We start from the raw sequence: 15,422 nt of genomic DNA, 5'->3' as shown, positions 1-15,422 counted from the left end.
CTAAAATCCGAAATAATCATACCGCCAGGGAGGTTAAATATTTCTTTTTTCTTCTATCTTCCTTCATCTTCTGGTTCTTCTGGCTCTTCTGGTTCTTCCTCCGGCGTTCTCGTCCAGCATCTCCTCCGCGGCGTCTTCTATCTTCTTCTCCTCGGGCCGCTCCGCACCCATGGCATGGGGGGGAGGCTCCCGCTCTTCTATTCATCTTCTTCATCTTCTTCTCTTCTTCTTTTCTTCTCTTCTTCTCTTCTTCATTTTCTTCTCCGGGCCGCTCCGCACCCATGCTGGCATGGAGGGAGGCTCCCGCTGTGTGACGGCGCTCCTCGTCTGACAGTTCTTAAATAACGGGGGGTGGGGCCACCCGGTGACCCCGCCCCCTCTGACGCACGGGACATGACGGGACTTCCCTGTGGCATTCCCCATGACGTCACAGGGAAGTCCCGTCAAGTCACCATGCGTCAGAGGGGGGCGGGGTCACCGGGTGGCCCCACCCCCCGTTATTTAAGAACTGTCAGACGAGGAGCGCCGTCACACAGCGGGAGCCTCCCTCCATGCCAGCATGGGTGCGGAGCGGCCCGGAGAAGAAAATGAAGAAGAGAAGAAAAGAAGAAGAGAAGAAGATGAAGAAGAAGAGAAGAGCGGGAGCCTCCCCCCATGCCATGGGTGCGGAGCGGCCCGAGGAGAAGAAGATAGAAGACGCCGCGGAGGAGATGCTGGACGAGAACGCCGGAGGAAGAACCAGAAGAGCCAGAAGAACCAGAAGAACCAGAAGATGAAGGAAGATAGAAGAAAGAAGAAGTATTTAAATAAAGGAATTGTCAAAAACTGTCTCTTGTCATTTTTAACATTTTTGACAGTTTTTTAGTGAAATGGTAGGGGTACTTTTGTACCCCCTTACCATTTCACACAAGGGGGGGCCGGGATCTGGGGGTCCCCTTGTTAAAGGGGGCTTCCAGATTCCGATAAGCCCCCTGCCCGCAGACCCCCACAACCACCGGCCAGGGTTGTGGGGATGAGGCCCTTGTCCTCATCAACATGGGGACAAGGTGTTTTCGGGGGCTACCCCAAAGCACCCTCCCAATGTTGAGGGCATGTGGCCTGGTACGGTTCAGGAGGGGGGGGCCGCACTCTCGTCCCCCCTTCTTTTCCTGCGGCCTGCCAGGTTGCGTGCTCGGATAAGGGTCTGGTATGGATTTTTGGGGGGACCCCACGCCTTTTTTTTTTTTTTTTTTTTTTTTTGGCGCGGGGTTCCCCTTAAAATCCATACCAGACCTGAAGGGTCTGCTATTGAATTTAGGGGGAACCCCACGTCATTTTTTTTTTTTTATTTTGGCCGGGGTTCCCCTTAATATCCATATCAGACCTGAAGGGCCTGGTATGGAATTTAGGGGGACTCCCACGTCATTTTTTTTTTTTTAATTTTAGTTCGGGGTTCCCCTTTGGGGAATTCCCATGCCGGTTTTATCAATGAACTTCTATGTGTATTGTCGGCAATGCAATAGCCGCGGGTAGTTTTAAATGAGTTTTTTCCTTCAAAATGTCATTTTGCTGTCAGACTGTTCTAAACACAGGAAACATGCGCCCCTTTACAGGCATACTATAGACACCCCCCAGGTACGAAATTTAAAGGGATATTACACTTTTATTGTTTGACTTTAAGCATTATTAAAATCACTGCTCCTGAAAAAACGGCCGTTTTTAAAACTTTTTTTTGCATTGATCCATGTCCCCTGGGGCAGGACCTGGGTCCCCAAACACTTTTTATGACAATAACTTGCATATTAGCCTTTAAAATTAGCACTTTTGATTTCTCCCATAGACTTTTAAAGGGTGTTCTGCGGCATTCGAATTTGCCGCGAACACCCCAAATTGTTCGCTGTTCGGCGAACTTGCGAACAGCCAATGTTCGAGTCGAACATGAGTTCGACTCGAACTCGAAGCTCATCCCTAATCAGGACAAGTGAAGATGGGTTTGCCCTAGCAAGGAGATGGAATCTGCTACTGGAAGATACCGACGATCATCCATCTAAATCTCCACAGCACATGCTGTCTCCAGAATGGCAAACAGCATAATCTCAGTGCTATCACTGCCCTCCAGCCGCTTATATACAAACTGCCTCGGTTTTCTTTTTTTGGCAGGATGTCTGTTCTAGGTTATTGGGAGCTAAGTCCCCCCCCTCATATCATTTTGAAAGTTTTCACACTTCATGAATGAAAAATCCACCTTATTTACACGTTGGCTATCCATTGATGAGGACTTCACCACCACAGATCTGTATTGGCTGTCTATTCCAAACAGCACCACCTACAGGTAAAAATCTGTTACTACACTTGTTTAATAAGGTCACACCAGCAAACCTAGATATCTTAATATAGAACTCATGACACTGTCAATTGTTTCTGTGAACGTTCACGGATTGAATAGCCTGTTCAAAAGAAACTCAATGTGGAAGGAAATGGATAAACTTAAGGGAGATGTACTTTGCGCCCAAGAGACTCATTTTATGACAAACAGCCTAAATGGTCCCATAGAGATTTCTCTCATATATTTACTGCCACAGCACCAGTTAAAAAAAGAGGAGTGCTGATAACTGTCAAGCATTCTATCGCATTTAAACTGCATGATGTAATTTGTGATGCCAATTGAACGTTTATTATCCTGATTTGTGATACAAACACGACATGCACCTTAGTAAATCTCTACGCACCCAACAAGGGGCAAGCAGCATTCTTGAGATCTCTACTTAAATGGGTAGATAAAGTCCGAAAAGGATTACTGCTCCTCTGTGGGGATTTTAATAGCGTGGTCAACAAAAATATGGACTGTTCTCACCTTGATCCTACTAATAGATATGAGCTACAACCTTAACTGAAAAAGAACTGTATGACACATGGAGAAGATGTACACTCCTCTGAGAGAGACTTTGCCTACTATTCATTCTCTCATCGGGCCTACTCAAGGATTGACCTTATTCTATCGGACCTCAACCTACTACAGAGAACTCTGTTAGTCATGATCCATTCGATAACGTGGTCAGACTACGCTTCAGTTTCCATAGTATTAAAAGAGCAACATTCAGTCTCTCCTGCTTGCATCTGGAGGAACAATACTGAACTGCTTTCCAATCCTAAGCATGATACTAAATTGAATCATCAGCTTACTGAAATTTTTCATATCAACAACAATGTGGACACTAGTATAGCATCTCTGTGGTGTGCCTACAAGGCATTTAGCAGGGATTTACTTATTCAGGAGGCAGCGAGGGAAAAAAGGAGGAAAGCAAAGCTGTTGAACACCTTACTTGTGGACCTTAAAAACTTAGAAGAACAACATAAACACAGTCCCTCCCCTAAAATCGAATCTGACTTGTTTAACTGTAGACAAAAGGTTAGTTTATTATCAACCCATCAGAGATATGTGAAAGGAACAAAAGCAATGTACTATGCACAAGGGAACAAAACAGGTAAATTACTGGCTAATTATATCACAAAAAGACAGCAACGTACAAAATTGAATAATATTAGAGACCCACACACAGGGAAAGTAGAACATCACCCATCATTAATAGCTAATGCTTTCATGAAATATTAGAGATTTATACAATCTAGACAGCGATAGGCCACAGCCATCAGCACAGACTATTAACTCCTTTCTCAGCTCAGTAACCCTACCTACACTGAATGAGGAACATCTCACTTCACTCAGTGCACCAATATCAGATAAAGAAATTCTAGATACCATCCACGTCCTACCAAAAAATAAGTCACCTAGCACAGATGTTTTTTTGTCAGAATACTACAAAGCCTTTTCTCACACTCTAGTCCCTCACTTGAGTACATTGTTCAACAGCGTTGCCTTGTCAGCCACATTCCCTGAAGAAATGTTACAAGCAACTATTGTCACCCTGCCCAAGCCAGGTAAGAAGCTGGACACTCCACAAAATTTTAGGCCTATCTTACTGTTGAACACGGACCTAAAAATTTATGCCAAAATCCTAGCCAACAGACTAGCCAAAATCACCACCTCATTAGTAAAAGCGGACCAAGTGGGATTTGTCAAAGATAGACAGGCCCCAGATGGAACAAGGAGATTATTGAAAATTGCAGAAACTAAGAAAGCACCCACAGTAATTCTGGCATTGGACGCAGAAAAAAGCCTTCAACAGGGTGCATTGGGGATACCTAAATGCAACCCTACAAAAATGTGGTCTCCAGGGACCCATACACTCAGCTATCTCCGCATTATACACTAAACCTTTTGCCAGGGTTTTCTCGTCCAATGCCATTTCCAAAAAATTCTATATTACTAATGGAACCCGCCAAGAATGTCCCTTGTCTCCTATCATATTTACCCTAATGATGGAGCCCCTGGCGGAGGCAATCAGAAAGGATAGCAATATATCAGGGATCAATGTTGCAGGTCACGTCCATAAGATTGGACTCTTCACAGACGATGTGGTCCTAACACTCCCAAACCCAGCTTCTTCCCTGGCTAGTGTGCAATCAGTACTGCAAGATTACGGAGCAGTCTCATACTACAAACGTAATATCACTAAAGCTTGAATACTGCCAGTGAATATTCCTAAAAAACAAATATCCCTTCTAAAAGACCGATTCCCCTTTCAATGGATGCCTAAAACAATTCCGTATCTAGAAATCAAATTAGCCTCCCCAACTTCATCCACATACGAAGCTAACTTCTATACTCTACTAGACACTATCAAAAGTGACTTAAACCACATTTCCTCCTTTGAACTCTCCCATTTAGGCAGAATAGCAGCCCTAAACATGCTTCTCCTACCCAAACTCATTTATTATTTCATAACTATCCCCATATGTTTGCCAGAGTCCTTTTCTAACCTCACGGATAAGCTTTTCCGACAATTCATATGGAAAGGTAAAATGTCTAAAATACCATATTCCATAATCCAAAGACATAGATTTACAGGGGGAGCTAGCTTCCCAGTCATACGTAACTATTATCGGGCAGCAATATTGGACCAAATGAAAGCCTGGTTTGAACCAGAATCTGCTAAATTTTGGGTGCAAATCGAAAAGTAAATTTTAAGCAATAGAGATTTACCCTCCCTACTTTTAGCCAAATTAACAAAAATACCATTAAATTGGCCAAATTTCCCTTCAATAGCAGTGGCCCTTTCTATGTGGGAAAAATGACACACTTCCATTGACCCTACAACTAAAATACATCAAGAAGTAACACATCTCCAAATAAATGAATACTTAATCCCAAATATTAGGATTCACCCCTGGCTGCAGGAAAACATACTCACTCTCCAAACAGCTGGTACCACATGCGTATGTACTGATCCAACTACAGCATTTTCATGCTACCCACTCAGTCACATTTTATGACATGCACAAAGACGTATGGCAATACCTCATGACTAATTACGACAAGCCTAAAGGGTTGTCTTGGTTTTATACTTTGCTTCAAAACAAGCATAACTTTACCAAAACTTCCAATATGACTAATTGGGAAAAAGAACTGGGCACAACACATTTGCATACAGAATGGCGAGATGCGATTCAAACTTGCTATCGGTATTCCCATTGTACTAATCACTGGGACCTAATGCTAAAAATTCTTCACAGATCTTATCTCACCCCAGTAAGAATGTCTTTAATCTTCCCTTCGGAACCCAACTCCTGTTGGAGACAATGTGGTGCAAAGGGCAGCATTATTCAGATATTGTGGGAATGTAAAAATATACGCAGCTTTTGGTAACAGTCTTTAAACGAATTTCCTCTATAACTGGCTTTTTTTATTAAACCTAATCCCCAACTAGCCTTTCTTAACTTCACCATAAAGAAAGTACCAACCCAACTCAAGAGCATAATAACTCATATTATTATTGCGGCCCGCCTGACAATTACAGCGAAATGGAAAACTACCTTAGCCCCTAACACCGATGAAGTTGTACAAAGGTTTAAAACTCAACATTCTTATGAAAGACACTTTGCTATTCAATCTAACACTTTAAATGCCTTCACTGCACAATGGTCAGCATGGACCTCAAGGTTCCCAGATGATGCTTAATCTTATAAATGGATGCCTTATAACCAATCAATATATGATCAATCCTCTTGTTTTGGTACAGTTGTATTTATTTTTGTTTTTATTTTCTTCTTTATACCTTTTTTCACTATTCAGTATATAGTGGCTTGCCTACAATAGACGAGTAATACGTTTATTTTCTTTTGATAAAATAAATAGCCCACCTGTACATAACCTCTTTCAGGGGTCCGTGGCATCCACATTGTGAAGTAGGATGTGCGGTCCCTCCAAATAATAGAGAGACACTCGGGTATATTATTTATTAAAGTGTTAGATCAATTTTGTCTATTATATTATGCAATTCTACTATTGTAATTTCCCTTATCGAAATTTAATAAAAATAATTGAAAACAAAACAAGGTATTTTTTGACCTAAGAATACATACGTGAATAACATTTTTTTTTTTTTTAAACCAGAGCTTAGTGTCATTTTCATGTGCAATATTACTTGACCAAAAAGAAATAATAACAAAAATTTTATTTTTTTAATCCTGAACATAATAAAGAAAGTATAGCAAAGGCAAACACTCTATAGATCCCCTTTCATTCCTGTTTACTTCACTTAACCCTCAACCTGTAATTAATATTGTCAGTTTCGTACAGAGCATGTTCTTAAGTTGTAACTGAGAACATAAAATCACTTCCAATTTTCTAATATTTAAACTGTTAAAGTGTAACTGAGCCACTTTTAGTAGTTTTCTTCCTGCGGTTGCTTTTGATTTGCGATACGATGGCTTGACATTTCTTATTAAAATCGAAATACTTAGTAGTTTTATGGGAGGCCACGTAACGATCGTGATTCTAGCTTCACAGAGCTATTCCAATGGGCATGTTACACCATCTGACTGTACCACTTGTTGTGTGTGTGTGGTTTAGGCGGTGGTGAGTGTTGACAGCTTGCTGCAGACAGATTGGAGAGTCTGATAGTTGCTTGTTGAAATGTATGCTAGCATCTCAACAGTGATATCCAAGCAAATATAATTTAATAAATCTTTTCAGCTGTCAAGATCAAGTTGCATTCCATTTATTAAAAAAATGCTGAAACCAAGCTGTATTTTTTAAGGACATTAAAGTCATACTCTGCTAAGAAGCACTAAAGTAACTGCAAAGAAGTAAAAAAAAAAACACTCACTGTTTATAAGATCCCATGCTTTTAATAGCAGAACATTCACTGACTCTCAGTGATATGAAAACATATCTCCAGGCAAACAAATACACAGTCAACATCCATACATATGACTTGTTTTACCTGCCAAAGGATTTGTAATTCTGTTGAGTTCATTTTTTGATACCCTTAACCCCTTCATGACAGCATAGCCAGGTTGGTAAACTCACTTTTTCTTCTTAGAAATAAGTGATATGCCCTGTACACACGATAGGAGTTTCCGATGGAAAATGTGTGATAGGACCTTGTTATTGGAAATTCTGACCGTGTGTAGGCTCTATCACACATTTTCCATAGGAATTTCCGACACACAAAGTTTGAGAGCTTGCTATAAAATTTTCCGACAACAAAATCCGTTGTCGGAAATTCCGATCGTGTATACACAAATCCGACGCACAAAGTGCCATGCATGCTCAGAATAAATTAAGAAACTAAAGTATTGGCTACTGCCCCATTTATAGTCCCGACTATAAACGGTTTTACGTCAACACGTTCAGAACGATCGGATTTTCCGACAACTTTGTGTGACCGTGTGTATGCAAAACAAGTTTGAGCCAACATCCGTTAGAAAAAATCCATGGATTTTGTTATCGGAATGTCCGATCAATGTCCGACCGTGTGTACGGGGCAATACTGTTTAGTCACTGATCCACCCTCATTATACCAACTGAAAAATAAAGAAGCTTCACTCATGTCATCTATGTCCTAGTGTTAGATTGCTGGGAAAGTGAAATACTTTGGCTGATTGGCTCATTTCCTTCTCTTTCCCAGTCCTCACAACAGAGGATGGAGGGAGATTATATAAAGACATTATGCAGGTGTTTATACTACTAGCTTGTATTTATGCAGTTATAGAAACACTACGTAATATAATAACTTAGTAATTTAAAAAATCATTAAATATATTTTTAAATCCAACAGTCTAAAGACCTGAATCTATCATGATATAAACCTCTTGTGGTCCTCTGTACAGTAGAACTCAGATTGGAAGAGGGATCAGTAGAGACCAATCATTCACATGTGCTGACAGTAAACATGTTGTCTGGAGCAAAGAGGATAAAACATCATCAGCATTCTGCTACTTCCTCACTGTCCAATCACAGGCTTAGGATGGAAATGATGACCAATCTATATTGCTTTACTGCAGTATGCAACAGCAAGGTCACTAGCTTGGCTGTGTTGTCTGCCACATGTTTTTCCATGTTTGGATTTTCTGGAAGGGAAAGCTTTATTCTTCTCAAGTGGATTGGAGTGTCACTGCATCCTGCTTTTTCCTGTGGTTCACATTGGCTTTTTCATTCCTACTCAAGGGGTTTTATGGAAAAAAAAAAGCATTTACTATTTTATTACCTATCTCAGCACACTTTCACCATCACATACAACACCATCTCTTGGGGTACCCCAAAGCTCCGTCCTTGAGCCCCTCCTTTTTTTTTTCTCTAAACCTCTTCTGTGGGCCAGTTGATAACCTCCCATGGCTTCCAATACCACCTTTATGCCGACTATACCCAGATCTATCTCTCTACTCCCCCCTCTTCGATCTCCTCTCATATCACAAATTTTATGAACGACATAGCCGTATGCCTGTCACTTACTCAATCTTTCCAAAACTGAGCTTGTCCCTCTGCATATGTCAAGGTATTAGGTGTAATCCTAGACTCTGACCTCTCCTTCAGGCCCCACATCCAATCACTGGTTAAATCTTGCCACCTTAACTTCTGCAACATTTCCAGATTTCCCCTTGCAGACTAACGAACCACAAAACAACTTATTCACTCCTTGGCTATAGCCTTGATTTCTGCAACTCCCTTCTCACTGGCCTACCTTTACACAGGCTATCCCCCTTCAGTCTATTATGAATGCTGCTGCTAGACTTATACACCTTACTAAATGATCCGTGACTGCTGCTCTTCTCCGCCAATCCCTTCACTGGCTTCCACTAGCCCAACATATAAAATTCAAAATATAACCATAACATACAAGGTCATCCACAACATCGACCCCAGCTACATCACCAACCTCATCTACAGATATCGCCCAAATCGTCCTCTCCGCTCTTGCTCTCTAGCTCCCATGTTACCTTCTTCCATGCTCGTCTTCAGAACCTCTCCCATGCTCTGGAACTCCCTACCCCAGTTTGTCCAGTCAGGTCTTCCCTTGTTTTATGTGAAAACTCATTTATTTAGGGAAGCCTACCCCCCACCTTCACCTAAAAAAAAAACAATTTGTAGCTGCTGACTTTTAATTTTTTTTGGGGGGGGACTGGAGCTCCTCCCTAAGTCCAGGTATTTATGAGAAAGGCAGACAGAGGTTCCAGAGTAAGTGTCAGAGAAGGCACATCCAGGCGCGCCCCTTTCACCAATGCTGGCGCCAAATGGACTATTTAAACAGGCTACAGTATGGGCTCATTGCTATTTGGTTTGCAGCTTCTGTGTGTTTGATTCCTGTGGTTGACCTCTGATCCTGACCTGGCTTACTTCTGACCTGTGTTTGTCTGCTACCTGCCCCAACCTCGGCTTGTCTCTGGATTCTGCTTCTGCCTCCTGTTTTTGCCTGATTTACATCCCATTGCTGACTTGGTTTGTGACCCGACTATCCTGTCGTCTATGCTGTCTGTCGTCTATGCCTGATCTGCCCAACCATTACCAATGCGGCTCGTCAGACCCTGTATCCTGCTCATCCAGCCTTTTACAGCTCTCATTTGGCTCCTACTTCTAGCTGCTTACCCACGGTCTACTGCCAGCCAAGCTCCCTGCCAGCTCATCTGCCACCAGTCACATCCACCTGCTGACTACTGCTGCCACACAGACTGCTGGACTAATCACAGGCACTTAAACCTTGCCGTGCTCCCTTGGCTGCTGTCTACCTACCAGTGGCCCCCAAACTGGAGCTGTATGAGAGACCTTCATTTTCACGTCACGTTCACTGACAAGGTATGTGACAGTAAGTATATTTACTCTACAGGGTGGTTTATATTGCATCCCAATAGAATCTGGTTGTGTTTTCTTTGTAGAAATATTAACCATCTTGCTGTTGAATGAAACAGGTTTAGAACAGCCTCCATGCCACCTTGTGGGCATATAAGAACCACAGATGTCCCTCTGCAAACAACAAGTCCAAGTTGTCCTGTGTCCTCTGTTAGCTTGTACTGATCATCTGGATCTCTCATATACTCTATGGTCCCATCCAATACAAGGTTCAATAGAGGGTCAAATCCTTTCAGAACTCCACTTGCTTTTCTGCCAAATAATTTTGTCTATGTATTTGGACAGTTCAAGTTTGCTTTTCTTTTTCTTCTTTTCCTTATCCGCCATCTTTCTGCACCTTTGTTGGCGGGTCTAATATTTATGCTCATAGACCTCATAGTGAAGTCTAATAACCTTAGATTTTACAGTAGGGTGTAGATTACCCTAGATGAAACAAAGTTGTTAAATGAGTTGTGTACTGCCTGCCCTCTGCTGTCTAGATTTGCCCTACATGTATGTGAACTTCAGATAAAATTATGTTTTGTAAGCTTGAAGGACAAGCTTATAATTATCTTATATGTTACACCTTTGCCATTTGGGTCATGTACTATTTTCATCCTAATGCCCTCTGTTGTCTAGACCTGCACTGGCACTGTCTGAACAGCAGAGAAAACCCTGTTTATAAGCTTGAAAGACAAGCTTGTCACTCCCCACATTTAATTCCTTGCAACACTGAATTAATTGACAAATGGGCCATGAGACAGAACAGTATGTCAGCAGTTAAAATGTGCCACGCTTGTAATTCCAGATGCCTTTTTTTTTTTGCTTCAGGGGGGTCATTTCTCTACTGCTTAGTGCAGAGTTAGGTTTTACATTGATGTGCATTAGTCACAAGGCGAAATTGAAGCCTTACAAATTAATTTTCATGATAATGATAGTATAGCAAGTATTGAAGTTAACAACTGGAACGGATAGGATAATGTACATCTATTCTAGAGCATAAGTGCTAAAAAAAAAAAAATCCCTAACCAAATCGCCTTCAGGGTTTTACTCCTCTTGTGTTGATGAGACAGCAATTACCTACGCTGCTGGAAAACTTTATGAGCTGTGGAATATTACAGGGCTCGAAAACCTATGAGATGGAAACCAATGGTGTTCAGAGACTCGTTTATTTCCTAGTCTGTCTGATTTGTGTGGAAGGTGTGTTTAAGGAGCATGGATCATTGTTATACAGTGTTTACATAAGGGACAGGTTTTACCCTTCATGTAGTTCTGTTTAGATAGGTTTATTAAATTTCACATGTTTTTATATCGCTTTTATTTTTATGACATTTTTTTTATCCTAACTTAAAGCTGATCTCCAGATAGGAACCTACACTCACCCCTTCCAGCTAATCACTAGTAGATTGCAAAAATATGCCGGATGGCCCGAATACTTACCTACATTAGTGGTCACGTGACACACACACACAGCCCCGAGCCTTCTTTCTTTTGGATAGTGGGTGGGCCTACAATGCTGCCTGGTGATGTAGATACTTCTGATTGTCTGTCCATCAGAGGGCTCTTCACAGATCTTGAAGACCCTCGTGATGAGCTGCAGCAACAAGATCGGTCGCAGCAGGCCAGACTGCACAGGTCTTCCCAGAAGCACCATAGAGGGTCACGTTATAGCAGACTTACAAAACATTATTATTTTAGGTAAAAAAAAAGTTCCTCTTTCTTGGCAGGAATTCAAAAAAAGTTTTCTTTTCCCACACCAATCCCAGATCATATGGCCTCTGATTACCAACCATTATTGACGAGAGGCTATTATTTTTGATCATCAGTTAAAAAATTCTGCCCTCATTAATAATTACAAATTGGACATGGAAACTAAGTCTTTATTATATGACACAAAATGATAAGATTGTTTACAATAAACAGAATATATGTATACACTATATTACCAAAAGTAATGGAACGCCAGCCTTTACATGCACATGAACTTTAATGGCATCCCAGTCTTAGTCTGTACGGTTCAATATTGAGTTGGTCCACCCTTTGCAGCTTTAACAGCTTCAACTCTTTTGGGAAGGCTGTCCAAAAGGTTTAGGAGTGTGTCTATGGGAATGTTTGACCATTCATCCAGAAGTGCATTTGTGAGGTCAGGCACTGATGTGGATGAGAAGGCCTGGCTCGCAGTCTCCGCTCAAATTCATCCCAAAGGTGTTCTATTGGGTTGAGATCAGGCCAGTCAAGCTCCTCCACCCCAAATTTGCTTATCCATGTCTTTGTGGACCTTTTTTGTGCACTGGTGCGTAGTCAGGTTGGAACAGGAAGGGGCCATCCCCAAACTGTTCCCACAAAGTTGGGAGCATTAAATTGTCCACAATGTCTATACTCCTAAACCTTGTGGACAGCCTTCCCAGAAGAGTTGAAGCTGTTATAGCTGCAAAGGGTGGGCCAACTCAATATTGAACTCTACACACTAAGATTCGGATGCCACTAAAGTTCATGTGCATATAAAGACAGGTTTCCCAATACTTTTGATAATATTGTGTGTATGTGTATATATATATATATATATATATATATATATATATATATATATATATATATATATATAGTGGGGACGGAAAGTATTGAGACCCCCTTAAATTTTTCACTCTTTGTTGACATTTTTGCAGATTTATTAAAAGAGAAAAACTGAAATATCACATGGTCCTAAGTATTCAGACCCTTTGCTCAGTATTTAGTAGAAGCACCCTTTTGATCTAATACAGCCATGAGTCTTTTTGGGAAAAATGCAACAAGTTTTTCACACCTGGATTTGGGGATCCTCTGCCATTCCTCCTTGCAGATCCTTTCCAGTTCTGTCAGGTTGGATGGTAAACATTGGTGGACAGCCATTTTTAGGTCTCTCCAGAGATACTCAATTGGGTTTAAGTCAGGGCTCTGGCTGGGCCATTCAAGAACAGTCACGGAGTTGTTGTGAAGCCACTCCTTTGTTATTTTAGCTGTGTGCTTAGGGTCATTGTCTTGTTGGAAAGTAAACCTTCGGCCCAGTCTGAGGTCCTGAGCACTCTGGAGAAGGTATACTTGGCTGCATTCATCTTTCCCTCGATTGCAACCAGTCGTCCTGTCCCTGCAGCTGAAAAACACCCCCACAGCATGATGCTGCCACCACCATGCTTCACTGTTGGGACTGTATTGGACAGGTGATAAGCAGTGCCCGGTTTTCTCCACACATACTGCTTAGAATTAAGGCCAAAAAGTTCTATCTTGGTCTCATCAGACCAGAGAATCTTATTTCTCACCATCTTGGAGTCCTTCAGGTGTTTTTTAGCAAATTCCATGCGGGCCTTTATGTGTCTTGCACTGAGGAGAGGCTTCCGTCGGGCCGCTCTGCCATTAAGCCCTGACTGGTGGAGGACTGCAGTGATGGTTGACTTTCTACAACTTTCTCCCATCTCGCGACTGCATCTCTGGAGCTCAGCCACAGTGATCTTTGGGTTCTTCTTTACCTCTCTCACCAAGGCTCGTCTCCCACGATAGCTCAGTTTGGCCGGACGGCCAGCTCTAGGAAGGGTTCTGGTTGTCCCAAACATCTTCCATTTAAGGATTAAGGAGGCCACTGTGCTCTTAGGAACCTTAAGTGCAGCAGAAATGTTTTTGTAACCTTGGCCAGATCTGTGCCTTGCCACAATTCTGTCTCTGAGCTCTTCAGGCAGTTCCTTTGACCTCATGATTCTCATTTGCTCTGACATGCACTGTGAGCTGTAAGGTCTTATATAGACAGGTGTGTGGCTTTCCTAATCAAGTCCAATCACTATAATTAAACACAGCTGGACTCAAATGAAGGTGTAGAACCATCTCAAGGATGATCAGAAGAAATGGACAGCACCTGAGTTAAATATATGAGTGTCACAGCAAAGGGTCTGAACACTTAGGACCATGTGATATTTCTGTTTTTCTTTTTTAGTAAATCTGCAAAAATGTCAACAATTCTGTGTTTTTCTGTCAATATGGGGTGCTGTGTGTACATTAATGAGGAAAAAAATTAACTCAAATGATTTTAGCAAATGACTGCAATATAACAAAGAGTGAAACATTTAAGGGGGTCTGAATACTTCCCGTCCCCACTGTATATATACACACACACACACAGTATCTCACAAAATTGAGTACACCCCTCATATTTTTGTAAATATTTTATCATATCTTTTCATGTGACAACACTGAAGAAATTACACTTTACTACAATGTAAAGTAGTGAGTGTAAAGCTTGTATAACAGTGTAAATTTGCTGTCCCCTCAAAATAACTCAACACACAGCCATTAATGTCTAAACCGCTGGCAACAAAAGTAAGTACTCCCCTAAGTAAAAATGTCCAAATTGGGCCCAATTAGCCATTTTCCCTCCCCAGTCTATAAGAAGATTGCCAAGACCCTGAAACTGGGCTGTAGCACAGTGGCCGAGACCATACAGCAGTTTAACAGGACAGGTTCCACTCAGAACAGGCCTCGCCATGGCCAACCAAAGAAGTTGAGTACACATGCTCAGTATCATATAGATATAGACGTATGAGTGCTGTCAGCATTGCTGCAGAGGTTGAAGGTGTAGGGGGTCAGCCTGTCAGTGCTCAGACCATACGCCGCACACTGCATCAACTTGGTCTGCATGGCTGTTATTCCAGAAGAAAGCCTCTTCTAAAGATGATGCACAAGAAAGCCTGCACACATTTTGCTGAAGACAAGCAGACTAAGGACATGGATTACTGGAACCATGTCCTTTGGTCTGATGAGACCAAGATAAACTTATTTGGTTCAGATGGTGTCAAGCGTTTCCGGCGGCAACCAGGTGAGGACTGGAGTACAAAGACAAGTGTGTCTTGCCTACAGTCAAGCAGCATGGTGGTGGGAGTGTCATGGTCTGGGGCTGCATAAGTGCTGCCAGCACTGGGGAGCTACAGTTCATTAAGTGAACCATAAATGCCGACATGTACTGTGACATACTGAAGCAGAGCATGATCCCCTCTCTTCGGAGACTGGGCCACAGGGCAGTATTCCAACATGATAAGACCCCAAAACACACCTCCAAGACAACCACTGTCTTGCTAAAGAAGCTGAGGGTAAAGATGATGGACTGGCCAAGCATGTCTCCAGACCTAAACCCTATTGAGCATCTGTGGGGCTTCCTCAAACGGAAGGTGGAGGAGCGCAAGGTCTCTAACAT

At 42.0% G+C, this 15,422-nt stretch overlaps 1 pseudogene; it reads right to left on the bottom strand.

The window, feature by feature from the left end:
- Positions 1–10,259: 10,259 nt before the first annotated feature.
- Positions 10,260–10,555, bottom strand: LOC141112964 (U6 snRNA-associated Sm-like protein LSm7 pseudogene; annotated as a pseudogene).
- Between the last annotated feature and the right edge of the window lie 4,867 nt (positions 10,556–15,422).

Source organism: Aquarana catesbeiana, linkage group LG11, assembly GCF_042186555.1.
Source record: "Aquarana catesbeiana isolate 2022-GZ linkage group LG11, ASM4218655v1, whole genome shotgun sequence".
NCBI classification, from domain to species: domain Eukaryota; kingdom Metazoa; phylum Chordata; class Amphibia; order Anura; family Ranidae; genus Aquarana; species Aquarana catesbeiana.
This window is presented reverse-complemented; position numbering and strand designations above follow the sequence as displayed.